Source organism: Schistocerca cancellata, chromosome 1 (assembly GCF_023864275.1).
Source record: "Schistocerca cancellata isolate TAMUIC-IGC-003103 chromosome 1, iqSchCanc2.1, whole genome shotgun sequence".
Taxonomy (NCBI): domain Eukaryota; kingdom Metazoa; phylum Arthropoda; class Insecta; order Orthoptera; family Acrididae; genus Schistocerca; species Schistocerca cancellata.
Genome location: NC_064626.1, coordinates 558863561 through 558878371, shown reverse-complemented (window position 1 = coordinate 558878371; position 14811 = coordinate 558863561). Strand labels below are relative to the sequence as shown.

Below are 14811 nucleotides of genomic sequence, written 5' to 3'. Positions count from 1 at the left end.
AAAGGACACCGCATGTAAGACGCTAGTGCGACCTATTCTTGAGTACTGCTCGAGTGTTTGGGACCCTACCACGTCTAATTAAAGAAAGACATCGGAGCAATTCAGAGGTGGGCTGCCGGATTTGTAACGTTTAAACAACACGCAAGTGTTAGGACATGCTTCAAGCAAACAAGTGGAAATCGCTGTAGGGAAGGCGACGTTCTTTTCGAGAAATACTATTGCTAAAATTTAGGAAACTGGCATTTGAAACTGACTGCAGAACGATTGTGCTATCGCCAAATTATATTTCGCCTAAGGATCACGAAAATAAGATACGATGAATTAGGGTCCATACTAAGACTTATCTTAGATTAAGGAAAGGCTAACCTACGTTTCTAGCATTGGTAGACTCAGAGAAAGCTTTTGACAATGTTGACGGGAATACTGTCTTTCAAATTCTGAAGGTGGGAGGGGTAAAATACAGGGAGCGAAAGGCTATTTACAATTTGTACAGAAACCAGATGGCAGTTATAAGAGTCGAGGGACATGAAAGGGAGGCAGTGGTTGGGAAGGGAGTGAGACAGGGTTGTAGCCTATCCCCAATGTTATTCAATCTGTATATTGAGCAAGCAGTAAAGGAAACAAAAGAATCATTCTCAGTAGGAATTAAAATCCATGGAGAAGAAATAAAAACTTTGAGGTTCGCCGATGACATTGTAATTGTGTCAGAGACAGCAAAGGACTTGGAAGAGCAGTTGAACGGAATGGACAGTGACTTGAAAGGAGGATACAAGATGAACATCAACAAAAGCAAAACGAGGATAATGGAATGTAGCAGAATTAAATCGAGTGATGCTGAGGGAACTAGATTAGGAAATGAGACACTTAAAGCAGTAAATGAGTTTTGCTATTTGGGGAGCAAATAACTGGTGATGGTCGAAGAAGAGAAGATACAAAATGTAGATTGGCAATGGCAAGGAAAGCGTTTCTGAAGAAGAGAAATTGGTTAACTTCGAGTATAGATTTAAGTGTCAGGAAGTCGTTTCTGAAGGTATTTGTATGGAGTGTGGCCGTGTGTGGAAGTGAAACGTGGACGATAAATAGTTTGGACAAGAAGAGTATAGAAGCTTTCGAAATGTGGTGCTACAGAAGAATGCTGAAGATTTGATGGGTAGATTATATACTAATGAGGAGGTATTGAATATAATTAGGGAGAAGAGAGATTTGTGGCACAACCTGACTAGAAGAAGACATCGGTTGGTGGAACATATTCTGAGGCATCAAGGGATCACCAATTTAATATTGGAGGGCAACGTGGAGGGTAAAAATCGTAGAGGGAGACCAAGAGATGAATACACTGAACAGATTCATAAGGATGTAGGTTGCAGTAGGTACTGGCGGATGAAGCTTGCACAGGATAGATTAGCATGGAGAGCTGCATCAAACCAGTGTCAGAAGTCCACAACAACAACTTTTTTTTCTTTATTGTTATTTTAAAACCTGTACAACAGGCAGGCTGTCAGCAGCATTCTATGCTGCTCTTCAGCCACAGAATAGAAAATGAGAAAAAACAGAAATAATACACATAAGTTACATAATGGCGGGTAATAAAACAGTAGACACATAAATACAAACACGGAGCCGTTCACACTCGACGATAATCCACACTACAAACTGTTGACACGACGCACAAACACTGAAGAAGTCGATGGCACAGGTGGACGGTGGAGTGTGACGGTGAACACTCAACACAAAACATGACGGCACACACGAGACACTGATGGCGATGATCTCCGGCGCACGAATGTCCATGTAGCGTGTGCAAGTCCGGGGACCTGCTTAGAGGGGAAGAAGGGTGAGGGGGGGGAGAGGTGAGAACAGAGATGCCAATGGCAGAGGAGATGGGAGGAGGAGTAGAGGGACAGGGTAGGGGAAGCCCAGGGGAGGAGTGGGGAGAAATGGAGGAGGGAGGGAAGGGGGAGAGAAGGGAGGGAGGGTGCCCAAAGGAACAAACACAGAAAGAGGGAGGATCAAAGTTGGTAGGAGGGGTAGATGGAGGGGAGGAGGGTATCATCAGGGAGGGGGAGCTGGCGGAAGCCGCCTTGGGAGAGGGTAAGGAGGATGGAGAGATGGAGAGCAGGTGGAACATGGGAATACAGGCGCGGCAGCGGGCGGGGGTGGGAGAGGATGGGGGAGACAAGTGGGTGAGGAGGATCGAGTTTACGGGAGGTGTAGAGGATCCATATCCTTTCAAGGAAAAGGAGGAGGTGGGGGAACGGAATGAGGTCGTACAGGATCCGCGTGGGGGAGGGGATGCGATAGGCGAGGTGGAGAGCATGGCGTTCAAGGATCTGAAGGGATTTGTAAAAGGTAGGGGGGGCTGAGATCCAGGCAGGATGGGCGTAACAGAGGATAGGGTAGATGAGGGATTGATAGGTGTGGAGTATGGTGGAGGGGTCCAGACCCCATGTACGGCCGGAAAGGAGATTGAGGAGATGGAGTCGGGAGCATGCCTTGGCTTGGATTGTCCGGAGATGGGGGGTCCAGGAGAGGCGATGGTCAAGGGTACTTAAGGATGGGGGTGAGGGCGATAGGACGGCCATAGATGGTTAGATAGAAATCGAGGAGGCGGAAGGAAGGGGTGGTTTTGCCTACCATGATCGCCTGAGTTTTGGAGGGATTGACCTTGAGCAACCACTGGTTGTACCAAGTGGTGAACCGGTCAAGATAGGATTGGAGAAGGTGTTGGGAATGCTGCAGGGTGGGAGCAAGGGCAAGGAAGGTGGTGTCATCAGCAAACTGGAGAAGGTGGACAGGGGGTGACGGCAGCGGCATGTCCGCCATATACAAAAGGTACAGAAGGGGGGAGAGGACGGACCCTTGGGGCACACCGGCGGAAGGTAAAAAGGTGTAGGAATCTGTGTTATGGATGATGACGTAGGAAGGACGGTGGGAGAGAAAGGAGCCGATCAGACGGACGTAGTTAATGAGAAGGGCGAAGGTTTGGAGCTTGAACAGGAGACCGGAATGCCATACACGGTCATAGGCACGTTCGAGGTCCAGGGATCGGAAGATTGTGGAGCTGGCGGAAGCCACCTTGGGAGAGGGTAAGGAAGGTGGAGAGATGGAGACAGGAATTAAGCTGTTCGGAAAGGAGATGAGTGAGGTGGAGGAGAAGGTCAGCGGAAGAGCAGGATGGCCGAAAGCCACACTGGGTAAAGGGAAGGAGGCGGTGCTGGCGGAGAAGCTGGTGGATGCATCGGGTGAGGATGGATTCCAGTACCTTGCTGAAGACTGAGGTAAGGCTGATGGGATGGTAGGAGGAGACAGCGGACGGTGGTTTACCGGGTTTAAGGAACATCAGTATATGGGAGGTTTTCCACAGGTCGGGGTAGTAGCCGGTGGACAGGACTACATTGTAGAGCTTGGCCAGGGTGGAGAGGAAAGAGACAGGAGCTTCATGAAGGTGGCGGTAGGTGACATGATCGTGACCAGGAGCGGTGTTGCGTTTTCTGCAGAGTGTAGCAATGAGATCCTGTGTAGTGATAGGGGCATTGAGCTCCGTGTGTGCAATATTGTCCAAGTACTGGAAACCAGGTGTGAGGGGAGGGACACAGGCGTCAGTTCGATCGCGGACATCCGGGAAGAGGGAGTAATCGAACTGGGGATCGTCAGGGATGGATAAGACATCGGAAAGGTAGGAGGCAAAGTGATTGGCCTTACTAAGGGTGTCAGGGAAGGGATGATCATCATGGAGAAGAGGATAGTAGGGGGAGGGTTTAGTGATGGAAGGCTGACCAGAACTTGGATGAGTTTATAGGTAGGGTAGCATTTAAACGGGTGCATGTCTGTCGCCAGTCCCGGCGTTTCTTAGCCGCGACCAAGTTTCGAATGTGTCGCTGGAGTTGCGGGTGGCGTCATAGTGTGTCCGGGTCACGCGTGTGGAGGAAGGCACGGTAGAGACGGCAGGATTCACAGAGGAGGAGGACGGCCTGTGGGGGTAAGGTAGGATGGTGGGGGTGGATAGTGACAGTAGGGACGTGGGCCTCCACGGCCTCAGACAAGGTCTGCTGGAGAAAGGAGGCGGCATGGGTAACATCGTCAGGGTGGTGGTAGGTGAAGGGGTGGCCTTCGACCTGGGTGGAGAGGGTATCCCGGTAGGTATTCCAGTCGGCACGGGAATAATCATGGATGTACTTCGGGGGAGGGTCATTACGAGGGTCGGGGCGGGGGCGACGACCGTCTGAAATGGTGAGGAGGACAGGGAGATGGTCGCTACCAGCGGGGTGCAGGACATCCACCGCTATGCGGCCAAGGAGGTTGGGGGAGGAGAGGATGACATCAGAAGTGAAGTTGGATTCGGGGCGCGTGTGCTGGGGAATGGGGACAAGGTCGCCTTGAAGGGTGGAGAGGAACCGATGCCACCGCCGTAACTGTGTGCGGAACGACTATGGATGTTGAGGTCGGCGGCGATCACGTAGGAGGAGAAGGTACGATCAATGTAGGAGAGGAAGTCGAAAGGAATAGGGGCGTTAGGGCGGACATAGATGGTGGCGCAGGTGACAGTAAGGCCGGGGAAGAAGAGACTGAGGATCAGGTGTTCGGTGGGGTCGGGAAGGAGAGGCACTGGTGACCAATGGCAACTCCGCCACGCGCAATTGGGAGGGGATTATCGGAGCGGTGGAGAAGGTAGAGCGAAGTGTGGATGGTGTGGTGGGGTCCATTTAATTTTACTCGGCATTTGCTTCATAGGTCATTTTAAAAGGTATTGCCTATAGTTATTCAAGTGACTGCACTTTTAACTTTGATATATATTACTAAAGTTAAGTAATGCAAAATTTTTAAAAAGGCAAGCTTTTATATAGCAAATTTAAGAAATGCACACTTCTTATGAATGGCTAATTTAAAAAATAGCTGGAAAAATATGGGAAGACTACTTAAAGCTTACTGCTCATTTTATACAAGAACAATTATCCAAAACTGTTCCAATTCTACTGTACATCAGCAAAATGTACTTATCAATAAATCAGCCAGAGCCTTGAGTCATTTCTATCACAGTGTTAGCAAAACCAGAGAAAGTTGGTTTCCACTATTAACAAATAAGAGTCTATTCATCATATGTCACTTCACTGGTCTACAAGAAGGGAAATTTTTATGATAAGATTTAATATAAAAGAAGCTGTAGTGGAAAATGTAGATATCTTTTCTCTTCAGAATATATCAGGCTCTTATTTTGATGTATAGTTTCTATATTTCTGTCTGTGCATCATCTAAATTCTACAATCCAACTTTTCAACTAATGGAACTCTTTAAATTTATTATATGTACATGTAACATTTAACTGTGTCAGCCAGTAATGTAACTGATACTGGCACGCACGCGCGCGCGCTCGCGCGCGCGCGCACACACACACACACACACACACACACACACACACCTCTTGTAAGCATATATCCTGTCTTAAGGACATAAAAGCAGAGGGCTTATGAAGTTAACATGACAAACTTCACCTTTTTGAAAGTTTACTTAGAAAGCAAGCATAATGTTCAGATTTATTTTTATACAGACAATAAAATAAATGCATAATACAGGAAAATGGAACTTTCATTGGGGCTCCATATGGTTTCTCATACAAATGTACATGCATACATGCACATATGCACACTGTGAGTAATAACAAAACGGAAGATAAGAGGACGTAGAGATGTGTGATGGAAAAAGAGGAATGCTCACACATGTGTATCATGTGTGTATGCAACCTCGAATGATGTTCTCTCAAAGCAACTGTTGAATCAGATTGCCCTCACAAAGTAGTTATCATTATAATTGCTGACTAAATTATCACAGTATTACATATACATCTATAATTTGCAGCAAAACAAAAGATAAGGCTGTGCTTTTAATATCTTATAATATTCAATGTAATAAATAAAAATACCCGGAAGTTCAAGAATGTATGAATCTCCCAGTACTTAAGCAACAAGTACATAAGTTCTACTATATACACTTGAGAATTTCAGTAACAGTCTACTGTACTAATCAAAATACAATTGTCAAAAACCACTGTACAATATAAAATCAATCTTGTAGCCATTTAACTCTTGAATAGCATGTACTTGAAGGAGTTGAGGAGGAAGGCATCCACGCGGTGGGTTGCAAGGGTGTGGATGAAGAGGTTCTTGTTGGCGGGAACACAACAACAACAAATAAAACATATAGCTACTCTTTCTTCCCCCGCTCTATTTGCGAGTGTAACAGGAAAGGGAATGACTAGTGGTGGTACTGGGTACCTTCCGCCACGCATCGAACGGTGGGTTGCGGAGTATTTATGTAGATGCGGTCGTAGATGTATCGCGCTATGAGAAAATTAACGTAATACGCACCTTTGCGAGGGTCGACTTGCCGGCAGCAGCAAAGCAGCGGGCGAGGCTCCGTCGTGCTGGAGGGGGCGTCCCGGTTTCCCCGTCTCTGTTCTCACCGGGCAGCTTTCGCGGCTTTCGCTTTCACTGGCGCTGTGGGACAAAGCGAGGCTGGCTCGTCTGCCACCGCCGATTTACAAGTCCGCTGAGGCCAGAGAATGGTACTATACCAGCTGTTTTGGTCTCACGTTCACTTGGTCCCACTGTGTGATAGAAGTTAGCGGTCCAGTCGGGATTTTGATCTCCGGTCAGTCCTATATATTTTCGTACTTGGTTGGCTTGGCTTTGCACACTTACTACCAAAAATACAGCATGTACATAAAGTCCAGGAACATTTTCAATTATTTATTGCACAAAACCAAACATTGTACATATATCATACATATGTCATTTTGAAGAGAAACCCTGAAAGTTTCTTTCTTCCTTTCCTTCCATGTATACCGCCACAGCGTAGTTCGGTAATTTGCCGATAGGCAGAGCTAGTCGCAAACTTGTCGAGTTCAGGTGCGGAGCGAGCTTCCTGTGTGCTGGAGTTCGACAAAACAAGTGTGCTACAGTTGTTCAACGGATGTTTAGAACCAAGTACGGTATGAAGCCACCAACAAGGAAGGCCATTTACCACTGGCACAACAAATTCGTTACGACGGGTTGCTTGTGCGCGGCACACAGAAGCGGCCGTCCCAGTGTGAGTGAAGTGAATGTGGAGCGCGTTCGAGACGGTTACCATATTAACGTCTGCCGGGTCACTCATGGTTCGCATATCGAATGTCTTTTTTTTACAAACTTTCAGAATTTCTCTTCAAAAAGCAATATGTATGACATCTGTACAATGTTTAGTTCTTGTGCAATAAATAATTGGAAGTGTTCCCGGACTTTATGTACACCCTGTATAACGTAGTTGCTGTTTGGAGCCCATCGTTTTTTTTTTTTTTTTTTTTTTACAAGATGTAATATAATATAAGCCTAATTAGACAATTCGTTTCCTCGTATTGATACAAAACACAAATTCTTCTTTCTTTATATTTCCGGACCGAACATTTGTCACCATATTGTCGCCATTATCGGCGTTTTCTTAATTCTACATTTTTATTTTATTCATTTTTTAAATCTGAAGATAGAGCATTGATGTTATATTCCAGGTCATTTATATACAGTGAGAAACACCTAAGACAAGCCACGACGCCCAATTATATTCAGATCGAGTAAATACACTGGCGTGCAAAACTTAAGGACGAAAGTAACTTCCCCATGGTGCGTCACTGCCAAGTAACATAGCTCGATGAAACCTGGACTGCATACACAAAGAACTACTGCAGTATAGTACAGATGGTGAGCGAAAGAAATATGCAATGAGACGATCAGAGACGACACTTTTATTCAAGGACAGCAATTACACTGACGTAACCGAAATTTATGACGGTCACCTGGACGTTACAAAACGCGGGGGATGGTTCGATCACCATGCACGGCAATGAATGCTTTGCAACGTTTTCCCATGCTTGGCAAGGTAAATCCCATCGATCACGCGTGAGATGCGCTGGAGACTTATTGCAGCGCGTCTGCATGTACCGACGACCAACCAGCAATTGTCAACCGCGCTGGTGGAGAGACGGAGCGCCCTCCCACAAGAATCTTTAGCACGCGTTGCAGAGCATGCAGTGCCGTCAGTGATGATCAGACTCCATATTAAGGACAATCTCCCGCCTTTTGTAACGTCCAGGTGACCATCATAAATTTCGGTGACGTCAGTGTTAACAACTGTCTTTGAATAAAAGTATCATTTCTGTTCATCTCATTCCATATTTCTTCCAGTTATATTCTGTACTACAGCGTAGCAGTTGTTTCTACGTGTGCTCCAAGTTTCAGCAAGCTATGTTTCTTAGCAGTGACATGTCATGCGAAAGTTACTTTCGTCCGTAAGTTTTGCAAACCATTGTATTTGCAGATGCCGGCCGGAATGGCCGAGCGGTTCTAAGCGCTACAGTCTGGAACCGCGTGACCGCTACGGTCGCAGGTTCGAATCCTGCCTCGGGCATGGATGTGTGTGATGTCCTTAGGTTAGTTAGGTTTAAGTAGTTCTAAGTTCTAGGGGACTGATGACCTCAGAAGTTAAGTCCCATAGTGCTCGGAGCCATTTGAACGATTTATTTGCAGATGTTTTCACCAACTTGTAGCAGACGATATGAAGTATTTCCAGACATACAGAAGATATGTTTAACAGCTATAACCACTAATTATGGCACCCATTTAAAAAAAATAGAACTTTGTATTTTATGTGGCTGTCGAAAAGGACCTCAGCGACATATCACGTGTGGAAGCTGACCAGCTAGCAATAAGGTAACAGCGCCCCAAACCATTGTCCCGCCATCGGGAGAATAGTTGTACAATTACGTATTTCATACCACGGAACGACCTTAGACATGATTTAGTGCTAACCCGTGACTTGAATATGGTTGTCTGACAGAAATTGAGTGTCTGAAAACAAATAAGGTTTTTTTATTCAAGGATTACTTTTAAAAAAAGATTATTGCCGAGCAGTTATACCACAATGTTCCATTTTTTTCTTTCCCGTTGTTTGTGTTTACATGTTTGAAACGCTCTCTGATATGCTTTCCATTTATGTAATACTTCCTTTGAAATTTCTAGCTTAATGCATTTGTTTACTGTACATCAAGTACACTATTTATAATGCATTTCTAATACATATAATGCTTCCGTTACCTGTACATCAATTATAGAATTTCTAATATCTATAACTCTTCATTTAATTCGCCACAGTTTTTAACAGGGTTCTCACAAATGACTTTCTCAATGGTTCTCACATTGTACTTACACGAGTCTTTACGGGCATATGGTGAATGCGGTGCGAACATCTACTATTTATTGCAGAGACGTGGCAACACATACATAAGGTGGCTTCATGATGGGTACTGAAAGGTCGCCTCCAGAGAATATGCATCATTTGCTGCCGAAAGCTGTTCCTCCATATATTTGTTCAGCCAACGGTAGACGTCATTTTTCTGTTTTGCGCTTGAAAACTGTGTATTCTGCATGTAATTATGTGTCTCGCTTGTTGATGGGGTACATGTAGTTTAACATTAAGTCGCTGTAGCCGTGTCAAAAGTTCGCAGTGACAATACATTTCAGAAGGGAGCGCTGAGAATGCAGCGAATTTGCCGTGTCAGTTGTGAAGAAACTTGTCAGCATTTGTTAGCCAGCCCGGCTATTATTCCTCACCATCCCAACAAACTCCACAGAAATTCCTGCAGTGTCGTGGGGGCAGGAAATGGCTTTTGGGAGAAGAAACTGGTGACAAGTTAGATCAGTCGGGGTGGGGTGGGGGTGGGGGGAGGGGGGCAGTGCTCACTGAAAGCAAAAGTTTAATTACGAGGATTGCCCAGAAAGTAATGCACCGCAGTTTTTTCTCAGCCGAAAACAATGCTACGGATGCGAAACTTTACGTATGTATCATATGAAGTCTCCCGAGTAAGCGCGCCAAGTTTCCGTCTCTTCCGAAGATAGCGTAGCTGCAGGACAGTTTCGAAATGGCGTCTGTAGGTGATGTACGCTACAAGCAACGTGTCGTCATTGAATTTCGTGGGGAATATTGACAAACGCTTGTGCAAAGTCTATGGAGCATCTGCTGTCGACAGAAGTACAGTTAGTCGCTGGGCACGGAGGGTGAGGTCATCAGAAGGGGGTTCGGCAGAGCTCTACGATTTGCAGCGGTCGAGAAGACCTTCCACGGCTGTCACACCTGACATCTTGCAGCGAGCTGATGTTGTCATTCGCCATTAAAGGATGCCATTTGTGGAAGACATTTTGAGGACGACGAGGAGGTCATTCACACAGTGAAGCACTGGCTCCGCCATCAAGACAAGAATTGGTACCGACAGGGCGTACACACCTTTGTTTCGCTCTGGGGGAAGGCCGTAGAACGGGATGGAGATTACGTGAAAAAATAGGGTGTGTAGATAAAACATCATTCCTTCATGTGTGTGATTCTCAATATGTTCAATAAAGTGCTGAAGAACAAAAATGCGGTTCATTACTTTCTGGGCAACCCTCGTAGAACCTCTGTCAACTTGCCAAGTTTAGCATCCCACAAACAGCGCCCCAGCGCATACGCTGCTCATTGCTATGAGATATGACTGGACCTGTTAAGTTACTTAAACTGTCCGGTGGATCGATCTTACGAGTTAATTGGTTGCATTGCACTCGCAAAAGGACTGGGTTTGAATCCTGGTCCGCCACATAGTATAAGCTTGCTATTTTCAGTCAACACATCAAGTATTCTACGAGTAATAAGACATTCATTTCCTTTCTGAAAGAGCAGTAAAAAATAATAAACTTGCATAATAAAAATGGAAATGAGCGTATGGCATCGTTCGCCGAGAGGCCTCATCCGGGGAAGTTCGGCCGCCAAGTGCAAGTCTTACTTTAGTCAATGCCTCAGCCGGCCGCGGTGGTCTAGCGGTTCTGGCGCTGCAGTCCGGAACCGCGGGACTGCCACGGTCGCAGGTTCGAATCCTGCCTCGGGCATGGGTGTGTGTGATGTCCTTAGGTTAGTTAGGTTTAAGTAGTTCTAAGTTCTAGGGGACTTATGACCTAAGATGTTGAGTCCCATAGTGCTCAGAGCCATTTGAACCATTTGAATCAATGCCTCATTGGGCGACTTGCGCGCCGGTGATGGGGATGAAATGAGGTTGAGGACAACAACACCCAGCCCCCGAGCAGAGAAATTCTCCAACCCGGCCGGGAATCGAACGCGGGCCCGCTTGCATGGGAGGCGAGCACGTTACCACCCAGCTAAGTAGGAACTAACATAATAAATTCTCATTATGAAATTGCCCCTTAGCTCCTCGGGACTATGTAATGTAATTTATGTTAATATATGAGAGTATGTATCTGTAGAAGACGAGAATGCAGCACATATACCGAAGGCTATCAAGGGAGACCTCGCTTCGAGGTAGTGAATTTGCTTGATGACAGCTAGCCGAAAGTCAATTACAGACAGCGTCACGCATGGTTCGACTCGAAGCTCAAGCAATGTGTTCATGTCGCAGTGCTGACACGATACTTCTACGAGACGTGGGTGAAGTTCAGGGCATACACAGGCGTAGCTAACACTATCATTAATAACAAGGATTCATTGTTGAGTTACTCACCAATGAGGAAAAATCGTTGAAAACTCGAAACGAGTTGCTGGGTAAGATGAAACGGCAAAGATCTGGAAACAAATGGAGAAAGATTACAGTCTTGTAATATATTAAAATTATAACAACGAAAACTTGAAGATTTCTATACCATTTACACAGAAAAGAGCTAACTGGACAAAAAATTCATTTGTATGTGCTTGCTTAGCACCTATAGGTAGCTGATGACACGTATTTAAAAACGAATTCAATCTTTTTCGTAGGTTCCTCTTCGGTGCACAACCTCGAAGACAACAGCACCAGCAATCGTGGATTATTACAGCTTTTGATGGAACTTCGAAGTAAGGCCTGCTATCTTGCAGAGGGTGTACAATAATGGCAAAGTGAGTAGCATAATATCATAAAAAATGGCACATTTCATTGTATCAGTAAAGACAAAATAGCAACAGAAATAAATGAACGTAAGATTATAGAGGCTATACAGGGTGTTACAAAAAGGCACGGCCAAACTTTCAGGAAACTTTCCTCACACACAAAGAAAGAAAAAATGTTATGTGGACATGTGTCCGGAAAAGCTTACTTTCCATGTTAGAGCTCATTTTAGTGCTTCTCTTCAAATCACATTAATTATGGAATGGAAACACAGCAACAGAACGTACCAGCGTGACTTCAAACACTTTGTTACGGGAAATGTTCAAAATGTCCTCCGTTAGCGAGGACACATGCATCCACCCTCCGTAGCATGGAATCCCTTATGTGCTGATGCAGCCCTGGAGAATGGCGTATTGTATCACTGCCGTCCACAGTACGAGCACGAAGAGTCTCTACATTTGGTACCGGGGTTGCGTAGACAAGAGCTTTTAAATGCCCCCATAAATGGAAGTCAAGAGGGTTGAGGTCAGGAGAGCGTGGAGGCCATGGAATTGGTCCGCCTCTACCAATCCATCGGTCACCGAATCTGTTGTTGAGAAGCGTACGAACACTTCGACTGAAATGTGCAGGAGCTCCATCGTGCATGAACCACGTGTGTCGTACTTGTAAAGGCACATGTTCTAGCAGCACAGGTAGAGTATCCCGTATGAAATCATGATAACGTGCTCCATTGAGCGTAGGTGGAAGAACATACTGACGAAACTAAAATGAGCTCTAACATGGAAATTAAGCGTTTCCGGACACATGTCCACATAACATCTTTCCTTTATTTGTGTGTGAGGAATGTTTCCTGAAAGTTTGGCCGTACCTTTTTGTAACACCCTGTATACAAAAAGGACACAAATGCTTATTATGAATAAAATGTTTTAACTACCGTTCGCAGTGCTTAGACTATCCAAGGGATGTGACCTACAGGACACATGTCCAACATAACACGCATGTTGAAACAGAAAACAGTGCAAGGCCTATACTTACGGCAAGAGAACCGACCTGCAAATTTCTCCCTACTGGGCACGTCGCCATCTAATGAAATGCTAGATAATCGTGGAATTGTGGAAACAAGGCACCAATAGAATTTATATAAGCGTGGGAAATGTATCAGGTAAAAAAATCTGTGTTTTGCCATATTATTCTGTACACTCATATGCAAATCAGAATAAGCATATATAAAAGCTGGCAATATAAATACGTACATCTGCAAAAATTTGGCAGTTAGCGTGGTTCCTGAAGAATAGCAAAAAAATATTTATACCAAGCTGAACGGCAAAAAATAAACAATTGTGGTATGTGATCATCAAATTTCTACCTAGCTACATGAAATGAACCAAAGCAAAAGTTATTCTATGAAGTGCTTGACGTTGCTGATGCGATGATTGCCTCGCGATTTCCTCATCTGTAAAGTTTCAACACGAATCACATTGGGATGGGGAATATTACGTTTCCTAAAAGGTAAGTATATAGAAGTTGAAATTAACTGCAACGACGTTTTCCTCTGTTGGATAGGTAATGAGTGAGTATCAACACTTTTTGTCCTTTGCGAAATTCCTGGAGGTTACTCACCTGTTTTTGCTGACGTTTGCGGCGCTGTTCTCCACGCTTTATATTGCTAAGTGCGATGCCTATAATTTCATGGTAACCATTTTCTTGTAGAAGGAAAAGAAACAATTTCATGAATTTTGTTAGGTGGATCTATATTTTTCAACACAAGATACGGCGAACGCATGGTAGAGTCGTTTGGTGAAGAATTGATGACGTCCTGAAAATCTAAAATGAGCTTGTCACAATCAATATGTTTTTTGTGACAGTAGATACGAAAAACTTTTCCGATCTCTTTCATGATGCGCCCTGATGGGTTGGAAGAAGCATGGTATATGGAAATAAAAATGGGTGTAATATTTCTAGCTTGCAGTGTGCGTTTCCATATTACTGATCAAAATTCCGGTCCATTGTCGGAGACTACCTTGAACATGTCCAACATGAGGCAATTTTTTTTTAGTAAAAGCATTAGAAACAGTTCTAGCAGTGGCTTTTAGTAACGGAGTGAAAGATACAAATTTCGAAGTTAGTTCTACAGCTACAAAAATGTAACAGAGACCTTTATTAGTTCCTGGTATGGATCCAAATAGATCAACAGCTGCCATATGTCTTAATCTCATGGGCACAATGGGGTACAGAGGGGCAATGTGAATTACTGTAGAAGATTTACCTTTTTGACAAATTTTGCAAGTCACTAAGACTTGTCGCATACGCTTTTCGGCATTTGTGAAATAACAGTTCTGTCGTAGAATCAAAAAGCATTTGCGAGTACCATAATGGACGTAGCTCAAGTGTGTATACCAGATTAATTTATTGACAAGTTCTTCAGGTATACAGAGAGTCCAATTATCGCTGTCAGGGCGAGCGCGGAGAAACAGAATGTTATTGTGCACGGTGTAGTAAGCTCTGATTGTTGCCTGGCTCGTGTCAAGCCACAGAAGTTTGAACTCTTCCCAAACGTCCTCTTTGCTCTACTCTCTGGCGATGCCTTTTAATGATACTGAAATAAAATTTTCAAAAGCTACCTGTTTAATCTAGAGAATGCTGAAATTAGCAGCGATTTCTTGCTGGTTACTGCACATTAAGCGAGAAAGTGCATCTGCTACTGTATTCTGGGTTCCTGGGATGAGGGCAATCGTAAAATCAAATTCCTGCAAGTAAAGTTTCCAGTGACTAAGTCTGTCATGTGTGTATTTAGCTGATAAAAGAAATTAAATAGCTCTGTGATCTGTGTATACTCTTGTCTGTCTACCGTATAGAAAGTGACTAAATTTAGTGAAAGCCCAAAC

At 44.6% G+C, this 14811-nt stretch overlaps 1 protein-coding gene across 1 annotated transcript in view; it reads right to left on the bottom strand.

Annotated features, from left to right (window-relative positions):
• LOC126180896 (organic cation transporter protein-like) overlaps nt 1-11628 on the bottom strand; it is a 432242-nt gene extending 420614 nt beyond the window's left edge. Inside the window, exon 1 of the mRNA XM_049924729.1 lies at nt 11567-11628. The gene's annotated coding sequence lies outside the window, so the exon portion shown is untranslated. The remainder of the gene's footprint in view (nt 1-11566) is intronic.
• Between the last annotated feature and the right edge of the window lie 3183 nt (nt 11629-14811).